The sequence below is a fragment of the Schistocerca nitens genome, chromosome 2, assembly GCF_023898315.1.
Source record: "Schistocerca nitens isolate TAMUIC-IGC-003100 chromosome 2, iqSchNite1.1, whole genome shotgun sequence".
Classification (NCBI taxonomy): domain Eukaryota; kingdom Metazoa; phylum Arthropoda; class Insecta; order Orthoptera; family Acrididae; genus Schistocerca; species Schistocerca nitens.
This window is the reverse complement of record NC_064615.1, coordinates 401,142,862-401,158,443: the sequence shown is the minus strand read 5'-3', so window position 1 is coordinate 401,158,443 and position 15,582 is coordinate 401,142,862. Positions and strand designations below refer to the sequence as shown.

The following is a 15,582-nucleotide window of genomic DNA, read 5'->3' as shown; positions in this document are numbered from 1 at the left end:
CTCGCTGCAGTGTGGGAACAGTTTAAATACCGCATAGACATAAGCCGTGCATCTCAAGGCTGGCATATTGAACACCTATGAAAAGGTATGAAAAACACTTTTGAGTTTCCCGTTCATCAAAAACCAAAATTCATTGTGTATGTTTATTAGTTTCAGAAATATAGACGTGCCAAATCGGATGATTTTTTTTTTTTTGATACACCCTGTATAACACATAAATCAGGATATGGGACGTCAGAAACACTGAGATGCGTGAAAAAGTGCTGCGTCGTGCATGGCGTTTAAATTTATTACTTATTTTTCAAAAATTTCAAATTTGAGGTAAGTTCCTATGGGTCCAAACTGCTGAGTTCATCGGTCCCTAGGCTTACACAATACTTCATCTAACTTACGCCAAAGACAGCACACACGACCATGCCCGAGGGAGGACTCGAACCTCCGACAGCGGGAGCCGCGCGAACCGTGGCAAGGCGCCTTTGAACGCGCGGCATTACTTCTTTGTCACTAACTCTATTCACTACACATTTCGCAGACAGTATACACATATGCTGCCGAATGTACCTATATCGTTATACGACACATAGTTCAAGAGATATGACGTCATAAAACCTGAGATACGTGAAAAAGGTCACAATATGCATTAAGTTTATATACATTTATTCTTTACTAATAAGACACTCCTACAGTAGAGTCATCTTAAGAAAGTCCCTGCCACCTGGCTGCGGTGTGGACAGCTTTCAACTACGAAGCGCAAACGGCTGCACGCGAAAACAGAAGCCGTCTATAGAGCTATGAAAAGGCGTTGCCATGCAGACGTTTACAAAATCACGTTGTAGACAAGCGAAGCAGCTGCGCCCACGGTACCGAAACTGTCTGGGATTTCTTCGATATTACTCTACATACATAGTTCATTTTTGTTTCCGTTTGTAACAGAAAACTGTAAAAATGAATACTCGTGCAATGCAGGGTTTGTCAGCCAGTTGTAGTGGTAGGAGAAGATTAGAGTTTAACGTCCCGTCGACTGCGAGGTCATTAGAGACAGAATACAAGCTCGGATTAGGGAAGAGTGGGGAAAGAACTCGGCCGTGTCATTTCAAAGGATCAATCCCGGCAATTGCCAGAAGCGATTTAGCGAAATAACGGAAAACCTAAATCAGGATGCGGGTTTCAACCGTTGTTCTCCCGAATGCTACCACTGCGTCACCTCGCTTGGTAACTAGTTCCAGTATATGGGGAAGCTGGACCGCCACAAAATTTAGCCAAATTGTGGTACACAACTGGAGGATCGAATCTTACTAGCAGCTGACCCGTGTCACAAACAAGTAAAACGTACTTTGAGTAAATAATGTGAAATTATCATTATTTGTTGATTCACCATCAGCCAATTGAAACGGTCATAACGGTAGGAAACCTAGGTGTTTGTATCCAGGAAGATTTCAAATAGAGTGATCACGTACAAGCGGTTGACCCACCCGTACAGTGCACGTATTAAAGCGCCGCTTCCGGGACTGAGAGATACGCTGACCCCGGATAGGATCCACCAGGGGCGGATAAACAACGAGCCAGCCTGGATGTGGCTTTTAGGCGGGTTCCCACACTCCCCTAGGTGAGTACCCAAGCCCCATCTCAGTTACACGATTCGTAAAGATGTGGAAAACTTTCGCTCACTTTCATTAGAATAACACTACACACAGTCGGTTGGGATACCTATGTTCCGTCCTGGGGCTGTAGCGGGTTGCGACGGTTTTGTAAGATAGGGCATCCTTGCTGCTTGAACAGTACGTTTTAATGCTGACGCAATAGATGGTTTATCGAAACAGTTACATCTTATTTACTCATTTCAAACCCATTCTGAATTCGAACATTACTTTATGACTGGCAATACGTTTTCGTGCTTCATTTAGGTAGAATCTTGTGTTATTCAATACTGTCATATAATTGTTAGGGCTATCGTTATTTCTGATTTTTTGATGCATAAAAAATATTGAAACATTTATTATAACCCCATTCACTCTAAAAACTTTACTGAAGAAAAATTTCTTTCCCGTTGTAATATCTCTTTATATTCGATGAATTATTCTGATACAATTCTACCCTTGAATGACGTTTACAAATTTTCTATCATCATATTCGTAGAATCCATGCGCAAAGTAGTTTCATACAATAGCTATGCCATGAGCGCATAATTATTCTTTGTAGTACTCTCTCTGGTGGTTGTTAGAAAAAAAGCTTCGGAGATTGTCTTCGTGCCGATTAGCTTTGTTTGAAGAACTGTAATCTGATTATTGAGATTTATGACAAAAGATAACTGATACGAACTGTACGATTAAAAGGGATATATATATATATATATATATATATATATATATATATATATATATATATTGCTCTTTCATACAAAAGGTGTGTATTTGACATATGAGAATTAATGATATTCATCGATATATTGCGTCGTTGTTAATCAGAAGGGAACTTCCGAAAGACTGGATACGAACCTGCATTTAATAATCCAAGAGCTCCATTACTTCTTCGGAAGGTTAAACTTCATCAAAGCCAAATATCCGCTTGATCTGAGGTTTCCCGACAAATTATACAACGCTCCCAAATATTACGAGGCATTTTATTTGTACAGATTAGCAGACTGCCGCAAAGCACGAGCCTCCAGAGAAGAAGAATCATCGCCTGATTTCATTCTAACAAGTAAAATTTCTGAATCATTTTGAGTGAATGAGCTATGACTGTGTTTCATATTATGAATGACTGATTGCTCGAACGAACTGAGAGCTACATAATTACGTAGATAGGAGGAAAAATTACACCGTTAGTAATAAGTATGCACGTCGTGTTGAATACACGGAACTTTCTGCATAATAGGAGCGTCATGAATATCGTATAAATACCATGGCCGCTCACACAGCCGATAACATCAAATGAAACCGACTGTGAAATTAAACGCGTCGCTAAATTAATGAAATGGTTTTTCCTAATTGCGCATCTATTTTTAATACAGGAGCTTGTTAAAGGAAACAACCTGCAGCCCGAGCCGCTGGGTCTCTGGGTACCTGGCAGAAAACTGTTTAGAATTAATTTCAACTGAAAATCGGTCCTTGATAGCGCTCTGTTGGTACTGACTTTTTTTTATATCGTCTGTTTCATCTCGAGGTCTGAAACAACAGTGCGAATTTGCTGAGGCAATCGAAATGTGATCCTGGACAAGAGACAGAGCGAAAATACGAATGTTAAAAGATAAGAATCAATTTAAAATTAATTAATCACAAATGTCGCTGGACTAACAGCGGGATGATACATTTTGGAAGTAATTATCCGGAGGTTAAAAAGTAGCGTAAGAAAACCTGCAGACATCAATAAGACGAGAAAGAGCTAACATTTTTTAACGAGAAGTTATTTACTCTGACTGCTGGTGCGAGATGTGTCTTTTCCCCAATCTGCTTCAGCATTCTCGACACTGCTCCTTCTTTCCCTGCGAGACTTACGCACAGGTAAACACAGAGCAACTTTTTGTCATTTATCAGGTTGCCTTTGTGCGTAGGTAAGTTCGAAAGAGGCGCCGCAGCCAAAGACCTCTGCGGTGAGTGATGTCGACAGACGATAATACTGCATTTATATCCGAATGGACCAACATTGGAGTCATAACGCCGGCTTTCAGTCTCCTCTGTCGCTTGTATATTTTTGATCTGTCTGGTGGCGTGTAGTTTTATACTTGTCTTGAAGAAATATGTGTGTAAAACTAAGCTGTGAGTCTTCACTCAGAAATGAACTCAATTCCATTGTACGCGACATTGTATAAGAAATACTTTTCCATCAGAGCAAGTCGTTTACGAGTTTCGTTAGATCTCGAACGCACACTTAACACGAGAAACTTAATTGTAATAGAGTAGAAACGTTCAGTATTTACGAATGGGATTTGATCGTTTCAATTATGAGCAAGCAGTTTGACAAAACCACAAGTAGCGCACAGTAATGATCTAAGAATGACACTGAAACGGAAGTGTTAGCAAAAGTTATGATCATTGTTAATCCAGTACAAAGCGACAGGCTGCAACAAGTGAAAGGAAGTGGAACTCCGATAATTCAGATCATTTAGTAATTACGCAAATAATTTGAAAAAATGGTTCAAATGGCTCTGAGCACTATGGGACTTAAGTTCTGAGGTCATCAGTCCCTAGAACTTAGGACTATTTAAACCCAACTAACTTAAGGACATCACACGCATCCATGCCCGAGGCAGGATTCGAACCTGCGACCGTTGCGGTCGCTCGGTTCCAGACTGAAGCGCCTAGAACCGCTCGGCCACTCCGACCGGCAAATAATTTGAGACCACTCTTGTAATAGAGGCTTTGAAAATTGTGATTTTATTAATAACTTCCATGTGGGTGGACCATGGATTGTTTCCGTACTGTCTGATTGTGCCAGGAACAGGGGCTATCTTCTATGTATAAGAGGCAATCAAATTAAAGTAAAACGGTTGGAAAAAATAAGTAAACTATTTATTATTTCAAAATTAATTGCCTTAACTGTTAACCCATTTATCCCACTGTGAGACAAGATGGTCAATGCTTTCATGGAAATATGTTTGTGGTTGCCTCCGAAGCATGATAGTACTCAGGAGTGCACGTCTTAATCGGAAGCAAACCGATGGCGACAAATGTCTTTCTTCAGGCTTCCAAAAATATGGAAATCGCATGGGGAGAGGTGGGTACGCTATTGTGCTGTGTAAGGGCTTTCTAGGAAACCGTCTGCACCGTACTCGAAACAACCTGCGAAGTTTGTTTCGACTACGTAAAAATTGTCACAAAAACGTCGGGAATGTCTCTACAAACAGTAAAAAAAAAATATTGCGACAGGCATGATCTAGGCGCCACACTATTACTGCCTGCAATTATACACTCCTGGAAATTGAAATAAGAACACCGTGAATTCATTGTCCCAGAAAGGGGAAACTTTATTGACACATTCCTGGGGTCAGATACATCACATGATCACACTGACAGAACCACAGGCACATAGACACAGGCAACAGAGCATGCACAATGTCGGCACTAGTACAGTGTATATCCACCTTTCGCAGCAATGCAGGCTGCTATTCTCCCATGGAGACGATCGTAGAGATGCTGGATGTAGTCCTGTGGAACGGCTTGCCATGCCATTTCCACATGGCGCCTCAGTTGGACCAGCGTTCGTGCTGGACGTGCAGACCGCGTGAGACGACGCTTCATCCAGTCCCAAACATGCTCAATGGGGGACAGATCCGGAGATCTTGCTGGCCAGGGTAGTTGACTTACACCTTCTAGAGCACGTTGGGTGGCACGGGATACATGCGGACGTGCATTGTCCTGTTGGAACAGCAAGTTCCCTTGCCGGTCTAGGAATGGTGGAACGATGGGTTCGATGACGGTTTGGATGTACCGTGCACTATTCAGTGTCCCCTCGACGATCACCGGTGGTGTACGGCCAGTGTAGGAGATCGCTCCCCACACCATGATGCCGGGTGTTGGCCCTGTGTGCCTCGGTCGTATGCAGTCCTGATTGTGGTGCTCACCTGCACGGCGCCAAACACGCATACGACCATCATTGGCACCAAGGCAGAAGCGACTCTCATCGCTGAAGACGACACGTCTCCATTCGTCCCTCCATTCACGCCTGTCGCGACACCACTGGAGGCGGGCTGCACTATGTTGGGGCGTGAGCGGAAGACGGCCTAACGGTGTGCGGGACCGTAGCCCAGCTTCATGGAGACGGTTGCGAATGGTCCTCGCCGATACCCCAGGAGCAACAGTGTCCCTAATTTGCTGGGAAGTGGCGGTGCGGTCCCCTACGGCACTGCGTAGGATCCTACGGTCTTGGCGTGCATCCGTGCGTCGCTGCGGTCCGGTCCCAGGTCGAAGGGCACGTGCACCTTCCGCCGACCACTGGCGACAACATCGATGTACTGTGGAGACCTCACGCCCCACGTGTTGAGCAATTCGGCGGTACGTCCACCCGGCCTCCCGCATGCCCACTATACGCCCTTGCTCAAAGTCCGTCAACTGCACATACGGTTCACGTCCACGCTGTCGCGGCATGCTACCAGTGTTAAAGACTGCGATGGAGCTCCGTATGCCACGGCAAACTGGCTGACACTGACGGCGGCGGTGCACAAATGCTGCGCAGCTAGCGCCATTCGACGGCCAACACCGCGGTTCCTGGTGTGTCCGCTGTGCCGTGCGTGTGATCATTGCTTGTACAGCCCTCTCGCAGTGTCCGGAGCAAGTATGGTGGGTCTGACACACCGGTGTCAATGTGTTCTTTTTTCCATTTCCAGGAGTGTATTAATTAGGGAAATGTATTTTTTCTGCTTTTCTTAAAATTTTGAATACATATCCATGCACCCAGCTTTTTTCTTTGGAAAACACATATTTGTACGAGGGCTATTCGGAAAGTAAGAAACGAATCGGTCGCGAAATGGAAACCACAGTGAAAATCAAAACCGTTTTAATTGTTGCGTTTAGTTACACCTTCCGGATACTTCCCTACATTGTCGCCGCTCCGATTTACACATCTGTGGTACCGTTGGACCAGCATTCCAATACCATCGTCACAGAAGGCAGCCTCCTGTGCTTTCGGACAATTTTCTATGCTGGACTGCAGCTTGTTTTCTGTGTCTGTATGTTGTCTTCGTAGCCAGCGGTTAATTTGAGCGGAGATGAAAATCAGAGGGCGTCTAGTCCAGGCTGCATGGTGGGTGATCGAACACATCCCGTCGTAAACGCTGCGGGAACGTCCTCATTGGCCCTGCCGTGTGCGTCTGAGAACTGTCACCAAGAAGGAACTGCAAGACAGTCACGTTCTCTGGGGTGGCATGAAACAGGCGAAATCTCTCGGCAGGCACCCATACTTGGCGGGTGACTATTTTCGAGGCACCTTTACGTTGTGCCCCGAGAACTGAGAAGAGCTACGTGACACTATCTACTGGACATTGCTCAACACATATGTGCAAAGTTTCATCGGATTTTCACTCTGATTTCCATTTCGCGAGCGATCGTTCCGAACTTTCCGGATATTCCTCGTATAAATACAAGCGCCACTGAATTGCTGCAACCACACCAACAATGTTGCAAGCAAGTTTGACGAACTTTTCCATACATGGTGGTGGTACTGGTTATCTTTGTAACACTCAGTGTTGCAGACAACTTTACAAGTTCAACCTAACATGGTGTTCATGAAGGCCGCATGATGCGCTGTGTACGTTCGCGTAACCGCCTCATCACGTACAGCGATAGAAGTTAATCTCAATCGCCAACAGATGAAACAAATTCAGTTCCATAAATATTTGTTTCAACGAATAATTTTTATTTATAATCATCCCATGCAATTGAAATAGCGATTTATATTAAAAATGAAATTTGCCATGTCTTAACCAATTACAGCTTCATCAGGTAAGGTAATGAACACAAGTGGCACAAGTGACCCCTTTCGGCCGCAACATGTCTTAACTGAAATACATTTGAAATTACAGTGAAATGAATACCCCTAAGTGCGTACAGGCGTTGATATAAATCAACGGGGACCGTTGAAAACGTGTGCCCCGACCGGGACTGTGGGTCTCACGGGAGGCGTGCCAGAGATGTCCCTGCAGTCGCACTATCCTCTGTGTCCGCGGTGGCTCAGATGGATAGAGCGTCTGCAACGCAAGCAGGAGATCCCGGGTTCGTGTCCCGGTCGGGGCACACATTTCCTACTGTCCCCGTTCACTTATATCAACTTATATATGTATGCAGCTAAGGGCATTCATTTCATTAAACACTATTGGCCATTAAAATTGCTACACCACGAAGATGACGTGCTACAGACGCGAAATTTAACCGACAGGAAGAAGATGCTGTGCAATGCAAATGGTTAGCTTTTCAGAGCATTCACACAAGGTTGGCGCCGGTGGCGACACCTACAACGTGCTGACATGACGAAAGTTTCCAACCGATTTCTCATACACAAACAACAGTTGACCGGCGTTGTCTGGTGAAACGTTGTTGTGATGCCTCGTGTAAGGAGGAGAAATGCGCACCATCACGTTTCCGACTTTGGTAAGGTCGGATTGAAGCCTATCGCGATTGCGGTTTATCGTATCGCGACATTGCTTCTCGCGTTGGTCGAGATCCAATGACTGTTAGCAGAATATCGAATCGGTGGGTTCAGGAGGGTAAAACGGAACGCCGTGCTGGATCCCAACGGCCTCGTATCGCTAGCAGTCGATATGACAGGTATCTTATCCGCATGGCTGTAACGGATCGTGCAGCCACGTCTCGATCCCTGAGTCAACAGATGGGGACGTTTGCAAGACAGCAACCATCTGCACGAACAGTTCGACGACGTTTGCAGCAGCATGGACTATCAGCTCGGAGACCATGGCTGCGGTTACCCTTGACGCTGCATCACAGACAGGAGCTCCTGCGATGGTGTACACAACGACGAACCTGGGAGCACGAATGGCAAAACGTCATTTTTTCGGATGAATCCAGGTTCTGTTCACAGCATCATGATGGTCGCATCCGTGTTTGGCGACATCGTGGTGAACGCACATTGGAAGCGGTTACACGTCTCGGTCACCTCTAGTTCGCATTGACGGCACTTTGAACAATGGACGTTACATTTCAGATGTGTTACGACCCGTGGCTCTACCCTTCATTCGATCTATGCGAAACCATACATTTCAGCAGGATAATGCACCACCGCATGTTGCAGATCCTGTACGGGCCTTTATGGATACAGAAAATGTTCGACTGCTGCCCTGACTAGCACATTCTCCAGATCTCTCACCAATTGAAAAAGTCTGGTCAATGATGGCCGAGCAACTGGCTCGTCACAATACGCCAGTGACTACTCCTGGTGAACTGTGGTATCGTGTTGAAGCTGCATGGGCAGCTGTACCTGTACACGCCATCCAAGCTCTGTTTGACTCAATGCCCAGGATCTATGTCTAAGGATCTATGCACCCAAATTGCGTGAAAATGTAATCACATGTCAGTTCTAGTATAATATATTTGTCCAATGAATACTCGTTTATCATCTGCATTTTTTCTTGGTGTAGCAATTTTAATGTCCAGTAGTGTAATTTCAATCTAACGTGCTGCATGGTCACCGATGGTATCTGTTCCATATATGAAATTTGTTCCATATATGAATTCTGTTTCATATATGAAATACATTCCTCGCAGAATGTACAGAATGTATTTTTCTTGTGGTACTCTCCCACAAAGATTACAATAGGGTACTCTGTGTGTATACAACCGAGACGTGCCTCGGTGCCAAAGCCGGAAGCCAGCCCGCAGCATTAGAATGTGCTGGGGCCGTAATCCCCGCAGCTACATAGCAGTCGGGTGCTCCGTTAAGCGGCGGTAGTTACTCGTGAAGTTTCTCCAGTAGCTGCAGAGAGGTTGCATCACCACACGCGACTTCCTCGGGAAACACCTGAAGGCGAGAGGCGGGAAGGAAGGAAGAGGGCCGGCAGGCTTCCGCATCGACCTGTTCCCTGTTCCGCTCTGGCGCCAGCTTCCCCGTGCCGGCTCTCTTCTGCTCTACTCGTAATTTTTACGGTCGTGCGGTAACGCGTTATGACGCCCGCAAGGCGCAGGGGTAGCACGGAAGCACGCGAGCCAGTCGGGCAGTAGGCACGCTCCAGGAAATTCTGCCCGGGTGCCGGGACGACAGGCAGAGTGTGTGTGTGTGTGTGTGTGTGTGTGTGTGTGTGTGTATGTGTGCGTGTGTGGGTGCGCGATCGTGGGAGCGCGCGTATGCGTGTGTGCTGAAAGTGGCTTGTTAAAATGGCACTTTCAGTTCTGCCACATTTTGTTTTTTAACTCGCGAAACTAATCTTCGCAAACTTTTCGCAAACGAATTCTGTAATCAGCTGCAATATGTTGTGCAGACTCTTTGCGTTTATGTCTCTTTAGGTCACGGCAGTGGTAGTGTTTGGACATCTGGCGAGTGTAGGTTGCTTCTAGCCAATCAGAACGGAGAGCGGTATTTTCCCACGCTCGCGAGTGAGTTTGAATATGAACTGTGTTCCGTGGCCGTTGAGTCGAGAGAGAGTTGCAGTTCCGATGTGGCACTTGCAGCTGGTGTGTTAGTGAGATCGTTTCTGTTATCTGCTGTGGTTGTTAACAAGCAATGTTTTCAGTCATTTCAATTGTGTGGTATTCATATTCGGACAATTATTTTAAATCATTTCACGCACTGAAATAGAACAGGTAAATTTGTTTAAATATCTCGGGACGAAGATATCAATATACAAAACTAATTCAGATGTTGTTCAAAATAAAAATAAATGTAAGGCTGTAAAAAGGAGGTATTAGGTGTGATCAGAAAGTAACGCGAGTTTTTTAATTTCGCGGGCTTTATATATACGATTCTCAAATTTTTTTCTTGTCGGTCACATGTTTCTGATGCATGTTTGCATTTTCACCTATTTCAAATATTTATTTTGTTGTTGACAGTCGAAAAGGTTGTACATGTTTCCGAGTGCTCGAAGAATTTTCACTTTGAAAAAGAATTTGTATTACATTTTGCTTGAAAAATGGAATGAAGTGTAGCACCGCATTCGAAATGCTGGCTGTGTCTTTTGGCTAATCTACTATGAATAAGACAAGAAGACAAGAGTTTACGAGTGTTACTATAAACGGTATAAAAAGGGTCGAGAAGACGTTGAAGACGAGGGCCGCCCTTGACGCCCTACCACATCAGTTACAGACGACAATGTGTAAGAAGTAAACAAAATGGTTCTGGAAAATCGCCGGATCATCGTCACGGAGGTTGCTGATGATGTCGGCATACCCTTTGGCTCATGCCAAACAATTTTTTCGAATGTTTTTGGGGATGAAACGTATTGCAACAAAGTTTGTTCCAAAATTGTTGAATTTCGACCAAAAATGAATCACTGCAGGGTGGGTACTACGTACTAGTACGGGCACTACTTTTCCTCATTTCTCTACATACGGATAACAGAAAAAATTGATTGCCTATACGTCTCAATTGCACCTTCATCTCTGTCTCACCTTAATCTCGCAAATCGTACCTGAAGGTACGTGGTAGACAGCATAGTGGGAATATTCTTTAAGGCAAGGATAAACGTCGACTTCCTTCTAACGATTCGCGTATCACCTTTCTAGACTTTTTATAGGACTCTGGCATCGATTATACCGACATGTTACGATTTCAACAGCGGGCCTGATGCTTTCTTAGTCAGGTTCACTTTATAAGGTTGTCAAGTCGTATACCTATCCTAGAATTAGTCCCACGGATGCCCTGGACTTACTCGGAGTCCTGCCAGCAAGCTTAAATCTCTCATTTGTGTGCCCTACTCATGAGACTGGATTGTTGTCTTCACAGAAGCGACGTCGTAAACTATAGGTATGTAGTGTGAGCGTTTCAGGGCTGACAACTTAGTATGTATCTGCAAGACAGAAAACATCCAGCTCATGGTAATCCATTTTTTCTTACTAAAGACGATTTAAAGCCTGTAAATGCGTTATATTGTAGCCTAGGGCAAAGTTTATTATGGAAAATACGTTCTTAATTTTTATACATTTCATTCTTGTGTGATAAAAAGTGTAGTACTTCTTTAACTTGATTATTTTGGTAAAAATTAGTGCGTTAATGTCTCCGTTAGCCTATTTACTTCTAACATTTTTGGAAGGTGATTATCAACAGCCGTCGAGGAATGTATAAAATGCATGTTTGACCATCAGCTGCTTTAACTTTAAACCCAAATATTAACCGGTTTCAGTCATGGACCATCTTCACGAATAAGGGCTAAAATGGTTTAATCCTTCGCATTACATTTTGCCATGAACTTTTAGAAGCAAACATACTAAGTGTACAAAGACCAGTACTCATGAGAAGATCGGGACTATAAGTATTACATTGCACAATATATTTTGTACAATGTAATACTTGTAGTCCTGATCTACATGGGCGACATCGGAGTCAATCTGAGCAGCCCTCTTAGATTGTTTGCAGATGATGCAGTCATTTACAGCCTTATAAAGCTATCCGACCATCAAAACCAATTGCACAATGATTTAGACAAGATATCTCTACGGTGCGAAAAGTGGCAATTGACTAATGAAAAGTGTGAAGTCATCCAAATGAGTACCAGAAGAAATCCGCTAAATTTCTGTTACTTGACAAATCACAAACAGTTGTAATTCAGCTGAGTACTTAAGGATTGCAATTACGAGTAACTTAAATTGGAACTAGCACAAAGATAAGTTTGTGTGGAAAGCAGACCGAAGACTGCGATTTATTGGCAGAACACTTGGAAAATGTAACAGGTCTACTAAAGAGACTGCTTACAGTAGCGTTGTCCACCCTTTACTGGAGTACTGCTGTGCGATGTGGGACGCGCATCGGAGGGGACTGATGGACATCGTAAAAGTTCAAAGAAAGATAGCTCGTTTTGTATTATCACGAAATTGTGGAGAGAATGCCACGGACTTGATACGTGAATTGGGGTGGCAAAAATTTTTCGTTGTGTAGCATCTTCTCTTGATATTTCAATCACCAACTTTCTCCTCCGATTGCGAAAATATTCTGTTACGCCCATCAACCTAGGGAGAAATGATCATAAAGCCAAAATAAGAGAAATCAAAGCTTGCACAGAAATATTTAAATGTTCGTTTCCCCTGCGCGCCTTTCACAAGTCGAATGGTAGATAAACGGCTTGAAGTTGGTTCGATGGCTGGGTCTAACCACTATGGGACTTAACAGCTGAGGTCATCAGTCCCCTAGACTTAGAACTACTTAAACCTAACTAACCTAAGGACATGACACACATCCATGCCCGAGGCAGGATTGGAACCTGCGACCGTAGCGGTCGCACGGTTCCGGACTGAAGCGCCTAGAACCGCTCGGCCACCGCGGTAGGCTTGGTTCGATGAATCCCCTGACAGGCACTAAATTGAGATGCAGATGTAGATATCCTCTATTTACCCTTTTGTCTGTTAAGAGGCAAGAGAGATAAGTTCTAGAGGATTAACAATTTAGGAACGGATAAAAAATTCTTTCAGTTGTATTTTAGAAATAACGGTGACAATCAGTATAAAACTGCAGTACATATTTTCATACAGTGCTCCGGTAATACGGTTGCTCGTCGCTTAGTCGACGACAACGACGGACTATTATGCAGTAGCCGCGGTGAGAGCACTGTCACCGGGCAGCCATTGTATAAAGAGAACTAATGAGTTAAAGTGCTCATTAAACTCCTCTGTTTCGTGTATCGTGTAGCGCTTGCACGGCGAAGGCTCTGTTACGTCTTTCCTTTGAACTCCAACTAGGGGGAGCATAATTAGGACATTACTAGGCTTCCGACAGCCCTTAATCTTTCCAGCAGAAACTGCAAAGTACTTATTTGTCGTGGGAACTCTCGGTGGGGCACTGGCCGAGGAAACGTTTCACCTGCCCTGGCTGGAATCGAAGATGGCGTGCGTATGTCTGCCAACACAGTATCTGCGGTACTCTTGCTCGTTCTGTCACACGTTGCTCCATAAACGAGTAAGCGATGAGTGAAGTTAATTGGCCGTATGTGATCAATCAATGGGAAAAGATCTGACTCGAAATTTTCCCTAGTGAAAAACTTACTCTTTAGGAAATACTGCAACAAGTCAAAAGTTTTATTTCAAATGACTTTATTGTCCTTTACTAGGTTCGAGCCGGAGCCCGTCATCAGACGGTAGTGTTCACGTCTTTGCAAGTTTTACGTTTGTGCCTAAAATGTAACATAGATTTTGTGATTGCGTAGTTTACAAAAGATTTTACATTTGCGTCCTCAAATGTAACGAAGTTTTTGTGAGTACACAGTTGTATACTTTTATGTGCTCTATATATTGTAACCACCTCCTTAAACGCCCTCCTTTACATATTACCGAACAGAGGTTTGATTTTCTTTTACTATCCACGCTGATCAATGAATTAAAATAAATGCAAGATGGCGGATAGATTAGTTTACATCGGCTGCGCATTTGAAGTGCCAAAGAACGTGATATGTGTACAGATACGGCACACTTCTGGATTTACTGCAAAGATAATGTTATACAGTTATACATTTAATTATTTAGGTTGGAAGATGCTGGTGATGGTCAATGAAGAATTTTCTCTCTGTCAGTTAATTATTATTAATTAGAAGTCGTTGAAGCTACATGGTTGCATGGTAACACTGCACCGTGGTAGTGGGAAAAGAGATAAACTAGGAGCACTTGAACTGTTAATCTGCAGAAGAACGCTAGAAATGAAACGAGCACACAGATAACAGCAAACGTAAATTTATGCAATAGTTTTATCAAGAGAAGTGCTCTGACGGAGGGCGATTAGTTACTCTGACAATCAAAAAGTCTACAGGAGCATAACATTTCAGGGCAAAACAGAGATTTTAATACGTAGCATAGATTATGGAGAAAGTTACTGACACAGAAAGGCACAGACCTAGAAATTGGTACGAATGGAAAGGGAGTAAGGTAGCTGAGGAACCAATTTAAAGATTTATGAGAATGGGAAACAAAATCTGAATGAGTAATTTCGGATTCCTTAGAGCGTCTACAATTGAAAGAAAGATCGGACGCACTAAGCTGAACACGAAAAACAGATTAAAACCACAAGCAGGTTATTTGGCATGTTCTCGAAAGGAGGAAAGGAAACGTTCTTATCCTAGAGAATAAGCCTGATACTACCCTTTTATGATACGTTGATAAAACACATTCGAGTATTTGTTTCAATTAACATCACTCTGCATTCTCAGCTTAGAGCTTACGTCTTCCTACAATGGTTAGGAAAGGGTTTATACTAATCCTATTAAGCGACAATAGGGACTCTAGAAAGATTCTCACAGTCCAATATCATCGTGTTGCTTGTTTGGGTGAACGAGCCATGCTAAGGAATTGTGTTTTTTCAACACTTGCTCCTTTTTAAAGCATAGCTGCGATAGCCACCATTTGGAGTGTTATAGTAACAATGTTGTTTCCATGACGAAAATTCAATGTAGCAACCTCGTGAAACATCGACGCCTATTTCAGTTTTCGAATTCGTCTTTATGTACAGTATACTCATTCGTAAGCGCGTGAACTCGAACGTTACTTTGCGTGTAACCTCATGACATCTCCATAAATAAGTAAACTTAAAACCGATGAACGTTGTCGCATATTCTGCCGTGCCTGCTCCCTGCCTAGAATGGCGGCAGAGCGTCGACCATGTTCATTTAGCAGTAGACCTTGAATCAGCAGTGTGTTGTGACAGCATTTAGCAGAGAGATGGCGAAGGTTTTACACCTCGCGCCACTTCACTTGAAGAGACATCAAGGATGTTTTTTTTTCTCTGTCACATACAAGATTTTTACCGTAAAAAACGCGCTGTACCGTGACGATGATACGAGGTGTGCCTGTAGAACTACTTCTAAGCAAATGTCAGCTTCTTTTTCAGGCGGCACGACCTGTTTCGGCGGACAAGTTTCTGGTGACCGTACGACCCCGCAAAAAAAAAAAAAAAAGTCTGTGTCACCTTGCCAGCGGCCTCGTATAAAGAGGACACAGAAGCAAGCAT

The 15,582-nt window shown here is 43.7% G+C and overlaps 1 protein-coding gene across 2 annotated transcripts in view; it reads right to left on the bottom strand.

The window, feature by feature from the left end:
* Positions 1-15,582, bottom strand: part of LOC126236248 (uncharacterized) — a 413,771-nt gene that overhangs the window by 335,915 nt on the left and 62,274 nt on the right. The window lies entirely within an intron of this gene.